Source organism: Marmota flaviventris, chromosome X (assembly GCF_047511675.1).
Source record: "Marmota flaviventris isolate mMarFla1 chromosome X, mMarFla1.hap1, whole genome shotgun sequence".
In the NCBI taxonomy this organism is placed as follows: Eukaryota; Metazoa; Chordata; class Mammalia; order Rodentia; family Sciuridae; genus Marmota; species Marmota flaviventris.
This window is the reverse complement of record NC_092518.1, coordinates 32,678,161-32,695,441: the sequence shown is the minus strand read 5'-3', so window position 1 is coordinate 32,695,441 and position 17,281 is coordinate 32,678,161.

The following is a 17,281-nucleotide window of genomic DNA, read 5'->3' as shown; positions in this document are numbered from 1 at the left end:
GTAGCCTGCCTATCATCTCTTATTCTGTGCTCTCTCTCAGGTCCCCCTTGCCCTACCCATGATTTCAGAACTCACCTCCCCAAGAAACAACCTACACTAAAAACTTTACATCAAGCCATGCATGGTGGCACTACTTGGGGAGGCGGAGGCAGGTGGATCACGAGTTTGAGGCCAACCTCAGCAACTTAGTGAGACCCTATCTCCAAATAAAATAAAAAGGGCTGGAGGGTGTGGTTCGCTGATAGAGGCTCTGGGTTCAATCCTGGGTGTCAGGGGAAAAATAAATCAAAACCTTGCATCAAGCTGAGCAAGGTGCTATACACCTGTTATCTCAGTATTTGGAAGCCTAAAGGAGGAGGATCACAAGTTCAAGGTCAGCCTGGGCAACTTAGCAAGACCGTGTCTCAAAATAAAAAAAATAAAAGGAACTGGGGATATAGCTCAGTGGTAAAGTGTTCCTAGGTTCAATTCCCCAGTATGGAAAACAAAACAAACAAAAAAACCAAACAAAAAACCAAAAAACCTTTGCATCAGACTTTGCCTGTAGGGTAGAAGAATACTTTCAATCTAAGTCTCAAAAAAACAAAACAGCCAGGCACACAGCTGGAATTCCAGTAGCTCAGGAGGCTGAGGCAGGAGGATCGTGAATTCAAAACCCAGCCTCAGCAACTCAGCAAGACCTGGTCTCTAATAAAATATAAAAAAGGGCTGGGGATATGGCTCAGTGGTTAAGTGCTACTGGGTTCAATCCCTGGTATCAAAAAAAATTAAGTCTCTGTTCTTTCTCAGGACATTCCCCACCAGGTAGCCAGGATCTGCAGTTGTGCGATTGCATGTATGGTTCTTGGTTTAATGTTTGTCTTCTCTAGTAGAATTTAGGCTGCATGAGGGCAGAGACAATGCCCATTTTGTCCACTGGTAAATCCCTATACATTACTCAGCCTAGACCTTAACCAGTGCTGCATGCCCAATAGAAATTCAGTTGAAGGAATGAATGAATGCACAATCTTTAGGGCTTTCTAATCTTTTGCCCTTCTGGGTGATTTTAAAACATGACCCTCTGGGCTGGGGACATAGCTCAGTGGTAGTGCATATACAAGGTCCTAGGTTCCACCCCCAGGACCAAAACTAAATTAAAAAAAACACAATTCGAAAGTTTTGTGACACACCTTCCAATGAGAAGTGGGGTCTGTTTCTCCTTCTCTTGTATCTGAATGTGCTGGTTTCTGCTTCAATCAAGAACAGGCCTGAGCTGGGTCATAAAAGGTTATGCAGCTTCTCCCTTTGAGCCTTGGGCAGCTGTCATATAAGAACTCTGACTACCCTGAGTCGGCCATGCATGGAGGAAGCCCAATCCACATGAAGAGGCCACACAGAGGTGCTCAGATCAATCCCAGCTGAGCCCAAGTGAGTCATGGCAGCCCAAATGCAGGCATGTAAATGAAGGAGCCTTCAGAAAGTTCCATCCCCTGACGCTTTCTGGTCTTCTCAGTGGAGACTGAGTTATGGAGCAGAGAGAGAGACATGGTGTCACTGTTGTTCCTCTCCAAATTCCTGACCCGCACAAACTGTGAGCTTAATGAAACGATTGTTAAGCTGCTAAATTTCAGAGTAATTTTTTAAATGCAGAAATAATGGGAACACTCTTACTGTGAATTTATTCATTCTGTGTTCATTCGGTAGTCATTTAGCAGGTCCCTACTATGTACCTGGTGACGGTTATGCAGCGTGGCCAGTGGCATCAAGATCCCTACCTCCTGGGAACTTGCAGTCTAGGGGCTGCCGTGGTAACTGTATCTTGTGAAAACCTGTGTGTTGCTTTTTAACAATAATGAGTAGGTTTTTCAAAACCACTTCCAGATGGCGTGGGGGGAGGGGCGCTTCCTGATGAGTTACCAGGGGAGGCTCCAGAGGTAGGTAGATTAGATAACATGGACCCAGAGAGCTCTATTATTTGCTGGCTGTCAACCACGTCCCCTGCATCATCCACAGACTGGCTGCACCCTCACACTCTGGGAGAGAGACTGGGGGAGCTTGGAGGTACCATCTCTGAGACAGAAGAACAAGAAAATGACTCCGGCAGGCTCCAGAAGGGAAGTTGGTGTGTGTGTGTGTGTGTGTGTGTGTGTGTGTGTGTGTGTGTGTGTGTGTGGCAGGGTGTTGAGCTGTTCTGGAAGCTTCTCTGGAAGCAGTCTACCTTTGCTACTACAAGTGAAGGTCTTTTGTGCTTGCCCAGGGAAGGTGTCTGACACTACCCTGTACAGGTCGAGGCGGTAAGGACGTAGGGGACAGGTTGTCCCCTGAAGTCACCATCATCTGTTCTGTTAATCACTTTGAAAATAAATGGCTGGTACTGGGAAGTGGCCTAGAAACCTGGTTTTGTTGCCTCCTAGAAGGTTCGAACTTTCAGATGAGGAGTCAAGGCCATGTTAGGACACTTTTTAAAACTGGGCTTCCGTCTAGTAGAGAGTGGCAGTGGAGATAGGCCCAGCACAGAGGGGCTGAGACACAGCTGACACTTGAAACTTAAGAGAAGTCCCCTCTCCCTTTGGTCACCCTGTGAGAGTCACACTGGCCTGGAGGGTGCTTTGTGTTAGTCTGCCACACCCTGGCCAGGCCCTCTCTGCTCTGTAGTCCTCTACAGAAATTCAGTAGCTCAGCTAAGTCAAGCCTGAGTATTCAATTAGGTCTTTGCTATCCATCCGTTCCACAAATATTTAGTAAGTCATGTGGCAGGCACATTGCTAGCTGTGGATACAGCTGTGAGCAAGACACACGAAGCAGGAACCTGGAGCATTTGGCTTACAATTCAGAGTTGACTCATCTTCAGCTTGATGTCCCTTCTGCTATGAGCTCCTGGCTGCCTGACATCGCTTCTCCTCGAGCAGGTGCCTCCTCTGAGGCCTACTACTACTGGTGGTGTTCTTAAGAATGTTCCCAGGGCCAGGCGTGGTGGCGCATGCCTGTAATCCCAGAGGCTCAGGAGGCTAAGGCAGGAGGATTATAAGTTGGAGGCCAGACTCAGCAACTTAGCAAGGCCCTAAGCAACTTAGCGAGACTCTGTCCCAAAATAAAAAAAATAAAAAGGGCTGGGGATGTGGCTCAGTGGTTAAGCACCCCTGGGTTCAATCCCTGGTACCAAACACACAAACACAAAAATGTCTCAAGGGCTGGGGGTGCAGCTCAGTGGTAGAGCACTTGCCTAGCACGCATGAGGCCCTGGCCGCCATCCCCAGCCACACATACCAACTACAACAACAATAGAAACCAAAGGAATGTTCCAGTCCCAAGAAATCTATGCCCAGGAGAACTAGGTTCGGATTTCCTCTCTAGGTGGACTAAGGCTCACCTTTTGAACGTTAGAGGGGCCACTTCTCAGTATCAGCCATTTCTTTTCAAAGTGATTAACAGAACAGATAATGTTGACTTCAGGGGACACCCTATCCCCTACCTCTGCCCACTCCCCCCACCTGTACATGGTAGTGTTGGACACCTTCCTTCCTGGGGTGACCACAAGACACCTTCACTTGTGGTAGCAAAGGTAGATTGCTTCCAGACCAGGAGTTTCTTCTGAATCTAAAAATAGACGGATTTTTGTATGGGTTGGGGGTAACATTTTCCTAAGATCAAAAGTTTGGAGAACATGCAGTTGATAGGGACTAAACAAAAGAACATGTTAAGTCACTTATTCTCATTAGAATGGTGGGGCGCTTCGTCTGCTCGGGCTTAATTCCGGGTGCTTCCTGCCTTCGGATTCCCGTCTTCCTCCGGTAAGCCCCTGTGGATTAGCCTGTCACACTCTGTCAGTCTCGATGCAGACAGCTCTCAGTGTCCAGGTCCTGGTGGTATTATATGATCTCTAACTTCAGAATTGCATTATTTATTTGCCATTGAAAATTAGACCAGAAGCTCCATGGAGGTGGGGGTTGGGATTTATTTCTTTGCCCGATTTCCCATCTTCTGGAATGTCATTTACAACTCGTGCAGGACGAGCCTTCCAAAAGTTGGCAAGTCCGTATCCAAAGCATTTTGAATTCCCCAAGTGGCAGCAGAGTAACCCTTCTTGTCCCTGTCCCCTTCTTAATCAATATCACCCCGCCCCTTGCAAAAGAATCCTTGTCCTGTGTTTCTCATGGAGGAGTTTGTGTGTGTGTGTGTGTGTGTGTGTGTGTGTCTGTGTGTTGGAAGCAGGGTAGGCGCACAGGAGGAGAAGGGGTTGAGGGTCTCCTATGAGCACATCTTTCACCTGCAATTCCAAAGACTCCAGATGCTGAGGCAGGAGGATTGCAAGTTTGAGGCCAGCCTGGGCAACTTAGACCATGTTTCAAAATAAAAACATTAAAAAAAGGACTAGAGATACAGCTCAGTAGAGAAGCACCCCTGGATTCCATCCCCCTCACCCTTGCTGAGGCTGGCTTTGAACTTGCGATCCTCCTGCCTCAGTCTCCCAAGCTGCTGGGATTACAAGCGTGTGCCACCACACCTGGCTTTTCCTGCTATTCTTGTTTGTGATGCAAACCTTGTCTCTCTCTGCCCATGGCTCCCCTTTCCTGGTGGCTCACCCCATGACCTCCCCCTCCTGCAAGCTCTAGAGCAGATAGTGTATTGGCAGGAAGCAAGCAGTAAGGACCCTAAGGAATGCGCAGTTCCCTGAACTCAGGGCTCACAAAGGCGTGGTCTCCAGGTCTCTTCCAGTTATTACTCTTTCTTTATTATGGCTCCACTTTTTGTCTGGCTCCTGTGGCAGGCCTTGGGGTCTTTGTCTCTCCTTCCAACCACTAGAATGGCTAAAATTAAAGACCCAGGCAAAGGTAGGGGGAACTACCTTTTGTCGGTGGAGTGGAAAATGGTATGTCCCGTCTGGGAAAGAGTTTCTGGTGAAGACATGGCCACCTGTGACCCAGCAATGCTGCTGTTGGGCATCTCAGGTGCTTATGATGAGAAACAAATGAATAAACAAACAGAGGTACCTCAGGCTATGGAATAGTACACAGCAGTAAAAAGGAATTAGTTACAGATACTCATAACAACATGGATGAACCACATTCTGTTGAGCAAAAGAAGCTAAAGAACGCCCTGTGTGATTCCAGTCATATGAAACTTACAAGAAGGCCACTCATTTAGGGGCATGGGATCTCAATCTGGGTTCAACCCCCCTTCCATTAGGGCAGCTTTGGCAATGTGTGGAGCCATTTTTAGTTACCAAAGCCGGGTGAGCGGGTGCTGCTGGCATCTACTGGGTTAAGGCTATGAAATATCCTACAGTGCACAGGACGGTCCCCCACAACAAAAAAAAAGGTCCCACCCCAAAGCTGAATAGCAGCAAGGCAGAGAACCCTGGTCTGTGGGGACAGGAGTCAGAAAAGAGGTTATCTCTTAAGGAGTGCTGACTGGAAGGGGCACAAGGGAACTTTCTGGAATGATGGAAATGTTCTATATTTGCAATGCCTAATATAGCTGCCGTTAGCCACACATGGCTATTTAAATTAAAATGAAACATAATTAAAAATTTAGCTTCTTAGCCGCACTAGCCACATTTCAAGTGCTCAATAGCCACATATGACACATAGAGAGCGGTTCCATTTCCAGCTTTGCAGAGTTGTATGGGACAAGGGGGGCTCTATTTCTTGGGCTGGGCCTTATAAAAAGGTCATTGAGGCTACACCTGAAATTTGCATCTTTCGCTGCACATAAATTACAGACCTCAATACATATAACCCGGTGGAATGAGAAAAAGAGTCCTTTCTACAGGTTGAGAAGTGGCTTCTGTCCCCCAAGGGCATGGTTTCTGTCCTCCAAGGCAGGCCAGGCCTCGGCTCTGCCTCCAAAGCCCCTGAGAGACTGAGAAGAAGCTGGCAGGCAGGGGTGGGGGGGGGGGCTTCTAGAATCTTCGAAGGGGACTTCAAAGGGGCAAAAGTCCCCAATGCCACTTGCCCTCCAGGGAATTCAAAGCCGCCCTGGCTGCCCGGGCATGAGCTACCTGGTCCAGATGACCTGGGCCAAAGAAAAGTCTCCCCCCCACTCGTGCCAGGTAGTCCCCCCACCGGGTCTGCAGGCTCTCTTGGCAGAAATTGCTTCATCCCGTCGCGGGGCCTCTCTCGCTCTTCTGGTGTGAGGGTTTTACAATAACAGCATTGTAACCACTTTGAGAAAACCAATAAAAAAGGCGGTAACAAAAGAATAGTGAGCTGCCTGGAAATTGCACGCAGCGGCGCGGCCGAGCCCTGGGCTGCTGTGTGTTTAATCGCGCTCCTGCTGCAGGCTGCAGGCACGTGTTTATTTGGGGGCTGCGGCGGCGGCTGAAATAATGAATCTCGCATAAGCATTCAGATGAAGGCAGGGAGCCGCTCCAGGCTTCTCCCCAGCTGGGGCCGGCAAGAAGGCGCGAACCTCCCGGGGAGCCCGGCTCAGACCTGGGTGGTGGGGGAGGGGCGTGTGTTCTTTCCCTCCCTCCCTCCCTCCTCCCTCCCTCAGCCAGAAGATGTGCTGACCACCTACCGATGGCTGAAAACAGCACTGCTGCTGGGCCCTGTCCTGTCTCCTCTCCACTGGGTCATGGCCACCCCCCCCATCTAATGACCCCTGGGAATTCTCATTCTTTCCATGTCAACTGCAGTGTGCCGTCGTTCCTTGCCACTCCAAAAAGAAATTCAAAGTTCTTTGTATACTCGTTCATCTCCAGCTTAAAAAAAGAACTTGATGCCTATAATCCCAGCGTTGCAGGAGGCTGACACAGGAGGATCACAAGTTTGAGGCCAGCCCCAGCAACTTAGCGAGGCTTTAAGCAATTTAGCGAGACCCTGTCTCAAAAAATAAAAAGGGCTGGGGATGTGGCTCAGTGATAAATCACCCCCGCGTTCAATCCCCAGTAATCAGCACCCCCCCCTCAAACAAATTTAAGACTCACAGGAAAGTTGCAAAAACAGTGTGACTAATTCTGATACACTCTCCACCCAGATTCTCCAAATGTTACTATTTTTGCCAATTTCCTTTCTTCTCCCTGTGTGGCTGCATGCATGTGGGCCGCACACCCACATGTCTGCATGTGTATGTGTGTGTATGTGTGTGTGTGTGTGTGTGTGTGTGTGTATATATATATATATTTATATATGAATTCCTTAGGAGTAAGTTGCAGAGATGCTAACCCTTAACATCTGACATGGGTCTCTTAAGGAACAAGGCCATTCTCTTAACACAGCTACAGTCAAAGGTCCAGGTCAGGAAATTAACAGTACTATAATGCCATTACCTAATCCACAGACATCCACATTTCTTCAACTGCCCCCACTATTATCCTTATATAGCAGAAGAAGAAAGAAAAAGATTTTCCGGCCCAAGATCCAAACAGGATCAGATATTGTATTTTATATTTGTGTCTCTTTAGTTACCTTTAATCTGAAACAGTTTCTTAGTTTTGAGTGGAGTTTCATGATTATGTGTGTGTGTGTGTGTGTGTGTGTGTGTGTGTTGCTGGGGATGGAACTCAGGGCCTTGCTCATGCTAAGCAAATGTTCTACCACCGAGCTACACTTTCAGCCCCTGAAATGTGGTTGTTAACAAATTGGTCTTTGTGGGTTTTTGTGTTGTTGATCCTTCCTTCCTTCCTTCCTTCCTTCCTTCCTTCCTTCCTTCCTTCCTTCCTTCCTTCCTCCCTCCCTCCCTCCCTCCCTTCCTTTTTTATGACACAGGGTCTCCTTGTGTCGCCCAGGCTGACCTTGAATTCCTGGGCTCAAGCAAGCCTCCTGGAGTGGTGGGAGTGTAGGTGTGTCCCACCTGTCCTGGCTACTTTGATGTCTTGTTTGTTTGTTTTGGTACCAGGGATTGAACTCAAGGGCACTTGACCACTGAGTCACTTCCCCAGCCCTATTTTGTATTTTGTTTAGAGACAGTGTCTCACTGAGTTGCTAAGTGTTTCGCCATTTCTGAGGCTGGCTTTGAACTTGTGATCCTCGTGCCTCAGCCTCCCCAATCGCTGGGATTACAGGCCTGCACCACTGCACCCAGCTTTATTTTTTATTTTGAGGCAGGGTCTCACTAAGTTGCTTAGTGCCTTGCTAAGTTGCTGAGGCTGGCCTCAAATTTGCAATCCTCCTGTCTCAGCCTCCCAAGTTGCTGGGACTACAGGTGTGCGCCACCGCACCAGGTTTACTTTGATATTTTTAAAGCACACAAGTTTTTTATTTTGCAAAATGTCTCTCAGCTCTCATTTGCTCCACCTTTCCTCGTGTTTTGGGTCAAGTTGGGCGTGCTTGGAAAGAATACTGTAAAAGTGATGCTCTGACCCCTTAGTGCATCTTAGGCAGTAAGTGACAGCATTTTGTTGACTTCATCAGGGGGTAAAGGTGATGTATGCTAGCTTTCTTCAATGTAACGGGGCGGCTCTTTGTTTTGTGATTCAGAGTTCTGACGTGGGCAAAGCTCTTCAGTGTTTTGAGGGCTTCGGTTTCTACAAGAAATGGCTGGCACGAGCAGGCAGAAGGAACCTTGCGTGCATTTCCAACTCCCTCTCTATGAAATTCACCTGAAGCTCTTCTAGGAAAGGGGCTTCTGGAATGTTTTGCCAGGACTCCTCCATACTCCCACTCCCAAAGCCTCTCTTCCTAATCAAAGGTCAGGACATCAATATTGGCACCACAGTAGGCGTTCTGATGCCCCAGGTGACACCCTCCCTATGGGAGCTGAACTGGAAACGTGCCCCCCCACCCCTGTCCCGCCCCTGTGGGGTTTTTCCTGTAACTCCTGTTGTCCCCTCTTCCTTGTCCCCCCCATCAGGTGTTAATGTCACCATGTTATAGTTGAGGAGGAAGATATTAAGCCACACGGAGGCATTCTGCATTTGTTTGTGGTCTTCCCATCCCCCTCCAGAATCAGTATCTCCCTTTCTTTGAAGCCATAGAAGGCTGCGCTCCTGCAGTGTTGTAAACATCACTTCATTTCCAAGATGGCTGGCATTGTCACCTGAGTGTGTGCCATTGTTGCTGATGTGGAAAGGAGCACCTTGACATTTCTGGTTGTGATTTCAAGTGTCCTCATGTAATAGTACTGGCTCTCATTCCCCGAGCATATAGACACTCAGGGGGAAAAAAAAAAAACAGGCAGGGCCCAATTTGGGTGAGAGTGAGGCCAATTGTGTGCATGCGTGCGTGTTAATGGCCCGACTCTATGTGGCATTGTTGAATAACAGATCCTTGTGTAATGCTATCTGCTGTAAATAGAACCCCCAAACAATTACAAATGACTATGAGGATTGCTGCCCGCTCTGTGTGCGTACATGATGGGGGACTTCTCTGTGTGTGTCCACCTCCGTGTGTGTGCCTGCCCCTGCGTGCCCACAGGCCTCTGTGTGTTCAGAGGTGGAGAGATATTTACACACTCTGTGCTATGCAAAACTATATGAATCATATGGGAATCTATTTAAAATATTGATATTCTCAGTTAAATCAACACTCTGCAATAATGACATTGCACACACAGAGCTCTGTTTGGAAGCCGGAGAGGGGACACAGAGATGGTCTTGCCTGGGAACCCAGAAATTGGCGACTTGCTACAATAAGGCGGAACGCACAGAAACTACCCTTGAACGGATGCCTAAAACCCGCCGGAGACATACTTCATAGTTAATCTGGTTACTAGGGGTTTATTTCACAGTCAGAAGTTCTTATGATGGAAGGGGCTCCTGCTGGCTTCTCCCACACAGGACTGAATTAATGAATGAATGAATTCAACTTACCAGGGCAGATTTAAACTGCTTACCGAAACAAAATCTGATCATTTTTCTTCCTTCCATTTTCTTTTAAAAGATAAATATGAGCCTCATATGGATGCGGGAAGAGTCATTAATCCTTGATAACCGACCGTTTTATCTTTTGATTAAAAAAAGGCTGAGTGACATTAACAAGCCGGGTTCAGATGTGGCCTGGCAAATAAACACCCAGCATTCCATTTAACCAGGCAGCACCCAGATGTGAAGGCCTCGTGCTCCCGGCTCAACATGCAAGGGACAGGGGACACAGCCTTGTCTTGCTGAAGCAGCAGGAAGCCCTTGAGTTTTTTCAAAACCAGCGCTTTCTGCGCTCCTACCTGGTTGTCACATTTTAACGGGTGCTTGTTAACAGGGACTCGGAAATATTGTGATGTATGTGACCATCAGCAGCTTTCCGGCCTGCTGGTGGGGCCGAGCGGGTGTAGTTTAATAGGCACCTTAACAACCCGGGGCTGGGGCTGCTCCTGGTGGTCCTGAGTCCAGAACCCCAGGCACTCCTGCGTGGGAAGGGCCTCAGGAGCCCTGAGCCGAGGACACGGGCCTGCTGGGCTCCCCCAGCCAGGGCCTGATGGCTCAGGGGAATGAAGAGTCCTCCAGGCGGGGGGCGGGGCCAGGCCTCTACATCCTCCTCTTTCTGTTCTTCCTTTTTCCTTCCCCTCTTCTCCCCTCTTTCTGTGACCCTCCTCTGCCACCCCCTCCCCTCTCCTTCTCTTTCCTCTGCTCCTTTCAGATTCCTCCCCTCCCCCTCCCCTCTACCTTCCTCTCCCCTCCCCCTTTCCTCCTCCTCTTCCTCCCCTCCCTCCCCCTCCCATTTTCTTCCCTCCCTCTTCTCCCCCTCCCTTCCCTCCCCCTCTTCCCTTTCTCTCCCTTCCCCCTTCTCTTTCTTCCCTAATGCTCAGTCCAGGATTTAAGAGTGTTCCAATATCTTATGTTGAGTGGTGCTAGTAAAATGCCACTTCTCTGAATGACATTCTCTGTCAGTCTCCAGCTTGCTTGCTGCTTTCTCCTCCAGCACCCCCTCAACATCCCCCACCCCCAGAACACACACACACACACACGGGCAGGCCTCAGCTTGCTTGCCCGGCTGTCTAGGAAGGGCCAGAGAGGGCTTCCTGGTCCTCTAGTCGGTGGCTAAGTGACCAAACTAGGCCTTTTGGACCTCAGGGAAGGAGGCTGTCCCTACAGGGTGGAGTGACCTAGCCCAGGAGGGTACAGCTGACAGCGGGCCAGAGCCTGGTCCCTGCAGCCCCAGCTCAGACCACAGTGCACACTGGGGCCATTCCAAGAGGGATCTTGCCGTGGGAAGTGACAGGGACTGTTGTCAGAGTCCTCAAGATCAAGCATGTGCGTGGTGTGCGCTTGTCCACACGTGTGTCTGGCGTCCCTGGAGAAAGGGAATGAATGCTTTGGTGGGCGAGGGAGGCGACCTTCTGCCCAGAGCCGCTGGGCACCACCCTGTGCTCGGGGGAGGCAGGCGCGCTTTGCCAGTGGAGAGCTTATTTGGCCCAGCAGGACCAAAAATCCAATTAAAGAAACAATGAGAGAAATGCAAACTCTGGCCTGAGCGCTGGCACCTCCCGGGCGACTCCTTGGCAGGGCTCTCTGCCCACGGGAAGGCCCAGCGATGGCCAGGGGCAGGGCCCAACCCGAGGCTCTCCTGCGCCATCGCCAAACAGAGGGTCGCTGCCAGCCGCTGGGCCCTGCCTGCCCCTGCTGCCCGGGGCCGCAGCCCCCCCGCGAGGTGGCCCTTGGTGGCGCGGAGAGCCGGACCGCCTGGCAGCGGTGAGGGCACCAGCCCAGCCTCGGCTCTCAGGCCATTTGAGCCACCCGCCCACCCGCGCCTATTGACATGGGTGAGAATCGCAGAGGCAGATTAAAAGCAGCATATGGCCCCCCAACTGGAAGCCAGCGGGGCTGAACCAACACTGGCAAATTGTGTTCAAACCGCATTGAGAATCCTGGCAGCTGCACCTGGCATTGGGGAGCAGCCGGCGACCTGCATACAAAGGGAGTTTTATACTCAGGGGGCTGCGGCAGAAGTGGCGGCGTCACCGCGCCCCTCCCTGCAGCCAGCTCTTACCTCCCTCCAGCCAGATCTGGGCCCTGGCCCGGCCCTGGGAGGGGCAGCTGTTTGCCCAGGTCAGGAAAGGAGGTCAGGAGGGCAGGCTCCCATTTGGAGCTTCAAAGCCACGATGAATTTTGCAATGTCCTTTCCCAGCTCCTGGCCCTGTGCCTGGGTGCCCCTCCCCCAATTTACCAAAGGCAATATTCTCCTGGTCCTGGGGAGGCAGGGAGCCCACGGGGAGCAGCAGGAGGCCGGCAGCCTTCCCAGCTGGACAGAGAAGAGGTAGCTTGGCGTGCTTTGCAGCCTCTGTGGCAGAACCCAAGGAAGGGAGCCTCCAAGTGTCCCCAGGTGCCAGGTGACATGCAGACTTCTAGGTTCTCACTATGGTCTCTGTTTCTCCAGCCCCATGTAAGTAAGATTCAGGAGTCAGGGATGTTTTGTTATATCATGAACCCAGGGGAAAACATAACTGAGGTGACATATAGAAAGAAAGAACGGATTGATGGAATGGGGGAGGGGAGACCAATGAACTTGCATTAAAGCAGCAGAACCCGGTAGGGACAGCGCTCACTGGGTCAGCATAAAATGAATCTGGGCACTGGCACCTGCTAATCAGGTGGGTGCTGCAGGTCAGCTGGGGACACCTGAGCTTGCTGAGTGGTAAAATCTGGCATACCCAAGGGGCTGTGAAATCAGGTGGTGATGTTTTAGGGAGTTTGTGTCATAGACTAGGGTTGAAAGAGGTGTAGTTGTTTTCCTAAGGATCCCCCTGGGGGACTGTGGCTAGCACATGAAGTCATTAAGAATCCTTCATAGCCAGGCAAGGTGGAGCACGCTTGTAATCCCAGCCACTCAGGAGACTGAGGCAGGAGGATCGAAAGTTGGAGGCCAGCCCAGGGAATTTAGGGAGACCCTGTCTCAAAATCAAAAAGGCCTCGGGATGTGGCTCAGAAGTGCCCCTGGGTTCAATCCTCAGTGCCAAAGGGGGAAAAAAAAAAGAGGGAATCCTTGTTCCTGGAATCCTTCCCCCTGACCAGTATTTGAAGGGTCAGGTGAGATAGAGATCCAGGAAAGAAAAATATCAAAAATTTTTCAATAGTACGACTCCCACATGCTGGGAGGTAGTGGCTGGGGCCAAGGCTTGGCCTGCTTCCTGCAGCCTGCAGGGAGGTACCCTGAAAGAGACGTGTGACCTTTTGCTCCCACCCGAGGTGATAACTCCTCCGTGTCTGGCCAGTGAAGTAGGGTCAGCACAATGATAGGCAGAGACTTTGGGTGGCTTCTGGGAGAGCAGAGGCAGGCCCAGGAGGTTGGGGGTATGTTGTCATGATCAGACCCTCCAAATGAAGGCAGGGCAGGTTTTGCTGCCAAGACATAGGACTGAAAGTGGTGTCAGTGCCCTGTCACTCTGGTGTAGATCATAGATGTCTTCTTTCCTTGTGGCTTGGGAAGGACAGCCACTTTGAAAGACAAGCCATGACTGTTAGCATCTTCTGTGTGCTCTGAACAGTCAGGACATAGGAGCCTCGGGAGTCCTTCCAGGAAGGGCACATCTATCTCTATGTGGAAATGGCTGGGTGATGTTCAGTAACCTGCTCAAGGTCACACAGGGGTGACTAGACTTTGCAAAACTCCCCAGGAGCTGGAAATATGGGCTCTGTTCTGGGTCTCCATAGGAGGACTTCATGCCGGAAATGTTCCGTCCTTTTGGTCTTCAATTTTGTTGCTGCTGTTGTTGTTTTTGTACCAGGGATTAAACCCAGGGGTGCTCTATCACTGAGCCACATCCCCAGCCCTTTTTGTTTTGTTTTTTTTTATTTTGAGACAGGGTCTTGCTAAGTCGCTGAGGCTGGCCTCAAACTCGTGATCCTCCTGCTTCAGCCTCCCTAGCTGCTGGGTTACAGGCATGTGCCACAATGCCTGGCCTGGTCTTCATTTTTGAAAACCACACTCCTACCTGGAGCATCCTGTGCCTTCAGTGGCAACAGCACCTGCTGGTTTGAACAACCAGCTTGCTTTCCTGTTTTGAAAATTAATGCCACGTGCTACACATGTCCTTTGTAGCTGCAACAGTAATTTGTGGACAAGCAGTGTGGTAATAGTTGCCCTCCACTTGTTCACACTTCCTGATATTCACTCACTGGGGTAGTTCCCTCCCACACTGTCCCTGGGTTTGGCTGGGCGACTTGTTTTGGCCATAGGACACTATCAAACATGATTAGTACAGGTTTAAAAAGTCCTTGTGCATGGAATATTACTCAGCATTAAAAGAGAAGAAAATGATGGCATTTGCAGGTAAATGGATGGAGTTGGAGAATATCATGCTAAGTGAGGTTAGCCAGTCCCCAAAACCCAAAGCCGAATGTTCTCTCTGATAAGTGGATGCTGATCCATAATGGGGGGGGGGGGCATGAGAAAAATGGAGGAACTTTAATTGGGCAAAGGAGAAGGAGGAGAGGGGAGGGGCATGGGGGCAGGAAAGATGGTGGAATGAGATGGACATCATTACCCAGGGTACACATATGACTGCACATATGGTGTAACCCTACTTCGTATACAACCAGAGAAAAGAAAAGTTTCACTGCAATTGTGTGCAATGAATGAACATGCATTCTGCTGTCATATCTACATAATTAGAATAAACAAACTTAAAAAAATTTAAAAATTAAGAAAATAAATTAAAAAAAAATTTAAGAAAATAGTCCTTGTGCATTGGGACTTGCCTTCTCATTTTGCTTTGGTCCATTTTCTGTTGCTATAACAAAATACTTGAGACTGGGTAATTTATGAAGAATAGAAGTTTCTGTCGCTCATGGTTGTAGAGGCTGGGAAGTCCAGAAGCATATGCTCAGCCTCTGGCAAGGGTCTCCCTGATGCGTCATGACATGGCAGAGGCATCACATGGCAAGACACAGCAAGTGTGCTGGCTTCTTCTGAAGCCACTGATGCCATCATGGGGGCCCCACCCTCATGACCTCATCTAATCCTAATTACCTCTCAAAGGCCTCACCTGGGAATACCATCGACATATGACTTTGGGGATTAAGTTTCCAACTCTTGGGGGACACATTCAAACCATAGAACATGCTGTTCTTGGAACCCTACCAACAAGTAAATGTGCCTAGTAGAAGCAGGTGGAGGCAAATGGCTCAGTCACTGCTGCCACTCAGCTGCCACCCAGCACCAACCACCAGACATGCGTGAGGCTATCCTAGCCCCATCGGTCCCCAGATGACCTGCCAGCTGGCCATAGTGACATGAGCGAGTCCACTGGGTGCACAGAACTGCCCCCACAGTGCAGTCCAAATTGCAAACCCCCAAAATCATGGGTTGATAAATGGTTGCTGTTTGAAGCCACTGTTTGTTTTTTTAAAATTGTGGTAAAATACAAATAATATAAAAATTATCATTTTAACCTTTTTTAAGTACAGATGCTCTTTGGCTTATGATGAGGTTATCTCCTGATAAACCCATTGGAAGCTGAAATTATTGTAAATAAAAAATGAACCAAGGGCGGGAGGTAGAGCACGTACTTAGCATGCATAAGGCCCATGGAGATTCATCCCCAACATCGCACGCACACAAACAAAATCTTCTTTTATGATAGTAATGGACAATTCTTGCCCTGCCCCTGAAGACCTTAAGGCCTAAATTAACGTGACATCTGTGTACATATTTGCACAAGCCACCATGTGCCCCCAAAATGTAGGGACATGTCAGGGGCAATAGATCAAAGAGGGACCTCTCTTATTCACGCTCAGGGTTTGGGGTGGTTTTGTGCTGTGGGAACCTTATTCTGAGAATCCTGCCATGAACCTGGAGATTTGTAGCTAGAGGCCCAGGGCCTGCTCTGTAATGGCCCACGGCCCTGGCAGGAGACCGGGAAAATTTGCATCTTATTCTTTACCCCATGTTTCAAATTCTAGCATGGGAGAATGAGGAGGTTGACCCCAGGTACCTCCCTGGGGATTTCATGGCAGCTCCTGAGGCAGGTGAGTGTGGTGCTGATAGTGATAGTGGGCAGGAACAGTCTAGAATCTTTGCCAGCCAGGGGTTGAGATGAGACACGGTTATCGGGTTGCCGCAAATGAGGAACGTTCCCCTTGGCCTGGAGCCCAGACCCTACTGGTTGGTGAGGTTTTCAGGAGTCAAGAGAGAGTGCTAAAAAAAACTATTTGTAGCTGGGAGTGTCGGAGCATACCTGTAATCCCAGCAGCTCAGAAGATTGAGGCAGGAGGATCACAAGTTCAAAGCCAGCCTCAGCAATTTAGGGAGGTCCTAAGCAGCTCAGCGAGACCCTGTCTCAATTTAAAATATAAAAAGGGGTGGGGATGAGGCTCAGTGGTTAAGCTCCCCTGGGCTCAATCCTCAGCACCCCCCACCCCCCCCAAAAAAAATTGCCAAGGTGGCTCATCACATTGAAGATTCTGGAGCCAGACAGCTGAGGTCATATCGTCACTTGGTGTTCACTGGCTCTGTGACCCTGGTCAAGTGGAATGGATCCTGCAGAGCTGTTGAGTGGGTTGGGTGAGATGGTGGACATTAGAGTGCTCAGTCTGGTACCTTCCATGTTACAAGCAGGAATCCAGATAGAGGTAAGAGACGGTCCATGGAGAGATGTCTGAGGCACCATCCCAGCCCTGTTTTGCTTCTTTTTAAAGAGCTTTGAACTTGTACCTGCTGGTGAGCTGAAGAATGGTGGGCCCCATTCTTCCCATGAGGGTTAGCCTAATCTCACAAGCACCTTGTGATGCTCTGCTTGCTACCCACCTGCTGGCACAGGATCAAGGCCAAAGTCCAGGGGTGGAGGGATGTACTCTAGTTCTAGTGAGTGAAACTGCAAGGTCACATATAAAGGGATATGGGTGAATAATTCCAAGGAGGTGGGGGTGGGGAATTGGAGACCCATGATCTATATCCCACTCTGTCCAATAGCTTGCAAGCCATTAAGAGCTACTAGAAGAAAAAATAAAAGACTATTCTAGGGCTTGGGGTAGCTCAGTGGTAGAGCACTTGCTTAGCGTGCTCAAGGCCCTGGGTTTAATCCCCAGCACTTCCAAAAGAACAAAACAAAACAATACACTCTACTAAGTCCATGAGAATAAATCTTCTGCCCAGTACAGTGGCACACGCCTGTAATCCCAGCAGCTGGGATGGCTGAAGCAAGAGGATCTCAAGTTCAAAGCCAGTGTCAGCAAGTTAGTGAGGCTACAAGCAACTCAGTGAAACCCTGTCTTTAAATTACGTACAAAATAGGGCTGGGGACGTGACTGAGTGATTAGGTGCCCCTGAGTTCAATTCCTGGTATCCCGCCCAAAAGAAAAAAATCTCTTAAGCCCGTAAATTCTAAAATGTGTGTGCGCATGCGCCTATGCATGTGATCGCAGAGTGAGTGGGAAAGACAAGGGGCTCAGGGAAGACAGACGAGGGGCTCACTGTCCCTCCCCAGTCTC